Source organism: Ixodes scapularis, unplaced genomic scaffold, assembly GCF_016920785.2.
Source record: "Ixodes scapularis isolate PalLabHiFi unplaced genomic scaffold, ASM1692078v2 PGA_scaffold4__175_contigs__length_147842914, whole genome shotgun sequence".
NCBI classification, from domain to species: domain Eukaryota; kingdom Metazoa; phylum Arthropoda; class Arachnida; order Ixodida; family Ixodidae; genus Ixodes; species Ixodes scapularis.
The window spans coordinates 11,305,806-11,312,043 of NW_024609879.1; positions in this window are offsets into that span (position 1 = coordinate 11,305,806).

Sequence of the window (6,238 nt, forward strand, 5' to 3'; positions counted from 1 at the left end):
TTCTCTTGAATCACGTCGGACAGTCGCTCGCCTTACTCTTTTTCATAAGTTTTATTACAACATGCCATCATTCATGCTCACTCACTGTAAGCCTGCCTCATACATTTCTTTGCGTCATGATCATTCCTTAAAAATTGCACCTATGTTCGGTCGCACTAATAGATACAAATACTCTCCTCTTGCTCTGTCCATTAAAAATTGGAATTCTCTCCCTAACGACATAGTCACTGAACAGAACGAAATAATATTCCGCGAAAAAACTTCGGCTTTGGTTCCATGATATGTTTTCCGCGCCATGTCTGCTTGTGTTTACTATAAATTGCACACTGTGTTCCCAGTTCTGCTGTGCCCGGTTTGTGTAAACTTTGTTCCGAATCCTGTATAGTTCGTTCTTTGTTTTTGCTTGTTGTTAATTTTTCACCTCAGTTAGTTCTTTGATTGCCATTCCATCTTGCATTTGATTGTATTTTTCTACCCCCCCCCCCCTCATGTAATACGTTCGAACGAACGTCTTTGAGGCGAATAAAACTTGAACTTGAACTTGAATATAAAAAAACAAGCACGCACCTTTACTGTGCTAAACATTCCCTGCTGACCGACTGCAATATTTACTGACCAGGCGCCGAGCTCCGACTAGCTCGAGCCTCTCGCTCCACCCGCCCCCAGCTCATGATCCAAGCCCCGTGCTTCTATTGATTGCGGCGCTACACCGGCAGAAAGCCCAGGACACCGCCACAAGGGTTAACGTATATGGGGGGAGCACATGGTTTTGCTTGCGAGGATAGAAGAACGGAGAAGATTGCAATCACAAAAAGGAGGCTAAAAGATTGGTTGAGGAGCTCTCGAGAAGGAAATTCATACAGACATTTTGTGGAGTCGATTATTTGAATAGAATGTATATAGTCAATATTAAAGTGTTCTAGCCCTAATAAAAAACGACTTTTCATCCATGATGAGCTGTGGGACCCTAATAAAACTTCTAAAATTCAGTCTGTTACGCTTTCTGTATTTAGCACTTCAGACATCATGCTTCAGCACTTCGGACTTTCACACTTCAGACCTTCAGATTTTACCCTTTCAGCCTACTAACCCCACAGCCAACATAGCTTTCAAGCCAGAAGTACACCTTTCCTGAAGGCCGCGACGGACCCAAATATCTGTAAGGTGTTTACTCAAACCCGTACGCAAGGAGCTGTAGATAAAGCGATCACATCAAGAAAAGACATCAGCGGTTTTCGTCGGACAAATTATGTTTCTAGGTGTTCACAATGCCGCTGGGTAAATTCTTGAGAAGTGCGGTAGTTCAACAAATAAAACGGAGGAAATGCACTCCCCCCCCCCCCTCCCCCTCAGAATGGAACTGGACGCCGGCCTCGAGCAGGAATGCGCTTCAGAGGATGGGCGCGATGCTACGCGGAGGAGTACGTTGACTTCGACGCACACACAGCCACAGCCGCAGCAGTGTCGACAGACTTCGGAGCACGAGCAGCGGAGCGCCTCTCCTCTGCATCCTCGACGACAAGAAGATGGCGGCGCTGCCCCGGGCGCTGTCTTTGGCTGGAGCACAATGTTTGCTTGAACGCCTGGTAAACCGGAGCAACTCGAAGGCGGCACCGACCCAGCTCGTCAACCTGGACCGTGCAGCATCGCTCGCCAGAGACGTTTTGAACGCAGCGATCCTGTTGCAGCGGCGAAAATAGAGAATGACCTTCCATTGTCTGCCGCCCAACTGCGCCATTTGAGGAAATGGAGAGGCGAATCACCTGGCTTCTTCGGCCCTAGGCGAAGTAGCTTGCCCTACCTCCGTCGTGGCTGCGTTCTTGGACGCACAACTCCTTTTGGGGCGGTCCAGCGGCGTGTGCCACCCAGATCTTGAAAACGACCCCACGCCGCGTAGACTACCGAAAAATATGCCAAGCAAAGTAGCTGCAGCAATGCGCAGACCTTGCACAAACAGCGCCTTCGCCCCAGCTCACCTGGCCCGCTGGCGTACCCCAGAAGCAGCCGTTGCTCGCGCTGCGACGAGGAAAGAGCGGATGACTCGCACATTGTCCTGCGGTGTGACCACTTGCTCCACGAACGAATGAAACTCAGGCAAAAGTGCACTGCCATGAGGTGCACCACAAACTCCTTGGAGGGCGTCTTAGGCCGCGAGGTCCACCTGGAACATCGGCGCTCTTGGCCCTGGCATATTTTTTTGAGCCAACAGAGCGCCAACAGTCAAGCGAAAACAAAGTCCCTCCCGCCGACCCTTGCCGCTAGGGACGCGGGAATGTCACAGCTACTCTACTTTTCAGGGCGCCCCTACCAGTTGCGCGCTGAGAAAGCCAGACTACTCTGGCTCTCAAGGCACCGCGGATTCCGAAGGCCATGATTACCAACTCACCTCTTCTCTCTCACAGAGAAAACGGAGATCGTAGGAGTGCGGCGTTCACTGTGGCTGCTCGATACAAAATGGTCAAGCGGCTTCCCTGACGCAAATATCCCGAAGGGTCACGTCATCTATCCCGCAAACCCGCTAATACAATTTTCAAGAATGTTGTGTTTAAAAAACGGGAAAAAAAATTGGGACAGACCTTATAGGCGTCTGAAATCCATGAAGCTTTTCCTACATTCTTTAGGGATTCTTAATAAGTAGGCAGGCCCCTTAGAAATCTTCGACGAACTTCTCAAACCCCTGAATTATTTTTGAAGGATACGTTTAAACAATTAAGACATTCTGTTGGCATCATAGACGGTGTACCAACTAGCTCAATTTCGTAATGCAAGGCAAGATGACTTAAGTTACCGCGTGATACAGAAGCTATAGCCAACAACATTCATCCATTAATGCATTCTATAACGATACGCTTGCTGTAATCGAACTGGTTTTCTTCGCACGGCCTCGTAAACAAATAGTGAAGAGAACATTGCACAATAAAGGCAGTGGCTTACTGAGGCTCACTTTGTTTGTCGTGTCAAGCAGAAGACTCAAAAGAGAAAACAGCGTCTAGCTTGGTACATAGGCGATCAGTTGGGTCATTCAAACTACAGCCAAGAGCTGAGCCAGGGAACGAAGTTCGTCTCAATTTAATCAATTGAATATGGCATTCGTAGATGTAACGCCGAAATGCTATCGCTTTTTGACGTAGTGTGTAGCGATGCACCGCAGAAAGAGTGAGTTTTTTAGCATAACATATCTCTATGGGCTGAATTTTATGAAGAAGTGTGACGCTCGCGTTAAAAAAAGCGTTACGCGCCTACCAAGGCAACGCAAAGGATGCATATCCCGTGCAAAACAACGCATATGCACCATTTAGAAAACATAATTTGTCATTGTAATCCATACGCAATTACATCTAGGAACAAACAGTCGAAACCAGAGAAATTGAACACGGATTTCAGCGGAAGTTGAACCGCGGAATGTGCGCCCCGCAGTCTCCGGCATCTTCGCACGGGGCCAAAAAGAGGCTTTTTTTTTTTCGTTTTGGAACAAGTAAACACAAGGACAATCACAATCATAAAATTGCACCATCCAGTAAGTGCACACGCCATTCACAATTTGTTAAGATACTCTAGAACGTTCAGAAATCGGCACCTATTTGGTAGGCACTATAACATTGAGTAAACAAATTTCAAAACAGAAAACATTTTTTTTTTATAAAATGCACTGCCACAATGCGAACGTTCATAGCTGTATCTCGCGGAGCTATTCCGCTTGGCATTATTTCATACAGGCCCAAGATCATTACAAAATCGATAAGATTGTCACAAATATTTTCCTCGGGCAGGAACCGAAGGCAGTTTGGGGTCGGAGGGAATTTTTTTTTTTTTTTATAGATATTTCGCTAGAGTACATCGCAGAACAGATGGGCATCCCAGCAATTTAGAAGTACGTGTTCAATTTTTTTTTCTTTTTTTGTAGAATAAAAAAAACATTCAACACGCCAAGGAACGAAGATATTTTTCTATTCGAGCCAGGCTTTAACAAAAAATTCGCATGAAACTTAAAAAAAAAAATACATGGAAGGTGGAATTGACATATTTTTAATCTGGATAAAAAGTCATGCCCTGAGCCTGCCTGGTACATGGAACGGTATGCCGGTACCGAAAATACAACTTCAATAACGTTGTGGGTTAAAAACTTACAGGTGAGAGTTGACAAGTAATCAAGTAAAAAACGCGGGCGTAGAAGCAGCATGCACCAACCATTCTTGATTATACATTGGTCGCGACAAAAAGAAAGAAGAATAAACAAGTTTATTTAATTTTGAAGTCTGCTCTGAATTGCACCACGAAGAAAGGGATTAATAGGATCTTTGAAAAGTGTAAAACATGGAAAAACGTGCTCTTCAAATACGTGGGATAACGGAAGTCCTCCATACTAACGCGACGAAACAATTTGTCGTCAGATACTCTTTGCCGCCTCGACCGCCAGATGGACACAGCGCTACTACACGATGTCCGCAAATTTACCCTCGAGCACTGCAAAAATTGTAGCACATATCAGGAACTCCCAACGAAAAATATATCGCTAGCACTGACTCGCGTAAAAAGTGACAATTCTCATCCGTTCTATTTACTACCTTTATCACGCGTTTCCTGAAATAGTGTCGACCAGTGCCCGTTGGATCTTTTTAGTACTGCAACGGTACGCCTATGTACAGGGTGTCACAAAAGAAAATTTACACGGTCTTTTTTACCGCAAAAAAAAACAAAAAAACTAGGCATCGTCAAACGTTTATTCTCCGCCCAAAAGTAGCGCTAGGGGTCACAACCAGATGCCAAAGTTTGAGCCGGATCCGATGACTTAATCAAAAGTTATAAGTGATTTTGTGAAAATTTTAATGGGAAAATGGCGACCGACGGAGTTTTCAAACACATGGGGCTCTATGGCGCCAGAAATCGAAAACGGGCGAAAATGGGCTTTATTTTCCCATTGAAATTTTCAGAAAATCACTTATAAATTTCGATTAAGCTATCGGATCGGGCTGAAACTTTGGCGTCTGGTTGTGACCTCTAGCTCTACCTTTGGGCGGAGAATGAGCGTTCGCCGATGCCTAGTTTATTTTTGCTGTAAAAAAGACCGTGTAAATTTTGTTTTGTGACACCCTGTACTTGACTGGCACAGTCACGAAATTTACCTCTTGAAACACGGCTCGCTAAGCGGCCCCTGTACCGTGCCAAAGGCCAACTTGAGTCAATTTGCAGCCGTGCCCGCCAGTTCGCAATAACCTTTCACTTCACGTACGGATTTCGATAGACTCTTTCTTTCTTCACAAAGTATGGCTACATTGACCGCGTAAGACAGTAAATTGACTTCAATGTCTTGGAGTGAAAGCCCAGTTTTGAAACAATTTTCGAATACCATTTTACAAAACGTTTCTAAATAGGTACTACATAAAAATTGCAACAACTGACACCCTTCCTTGTCGGATCATTACACACGAATTCGCGCAGTTGGCTTCCAATTGATTATAAGCTGCGTGGTACATGCACTATATGCCATTTGATAAAAAACTTGGTATGACTTTGCCCATCTCGACATTTTCCCGTATTGTATACTTCACAGGACGCTGCACACGCTAAAATGCCTTGTTCATAAGCATGGACCCTAGTAAAAAAAATCATTTGTATGAGAAATTTCTTGTGTCCAATAAACACATATGAATCATACAAGATATATAAGAACATATAAGAACATATAAGAACCATATAAGAAATATATGAGAACCATATAAGAATTATATAAGATATATAAGAACCATATAAGAAACTTATAAGAAACTTCGCACTAGTTTCTTATATGGTGCTTCTATGTTCTCATATATCTTATATAGTTCTTATATAGCTCTTATATGGTTCTTATACGGTTCTTATATGTTCTTATACATCTTGTATGATTCATATGTGTTTATTGGACACAGAAATTTCTCATACAAATGAGAATTTTCAATAGGGGAAGCTTGATTGAGGTCGTCGCCACATAGCTCAATTGCATTCCTCGCTCTGTGGACGTTTGTTAGTTCCCCCTATGATGCCACAAGGCTAGTGCTTTACAACTATTTCGTTAATAACGTTTTGTAATTGCCGGACTAAACATTATTGAAACCTTGTAATTAACGTTACCAAGCGAAATCGGCAACCTGCGATTATCTTTGGTTTGATATTATCTTGCGACTGAAACAAAAAATATTGGGTATGCCGGAAAGTGAAGGCTGCATTGTACAGACGTGAGCTATGCGGAGAGCAAGTCGTC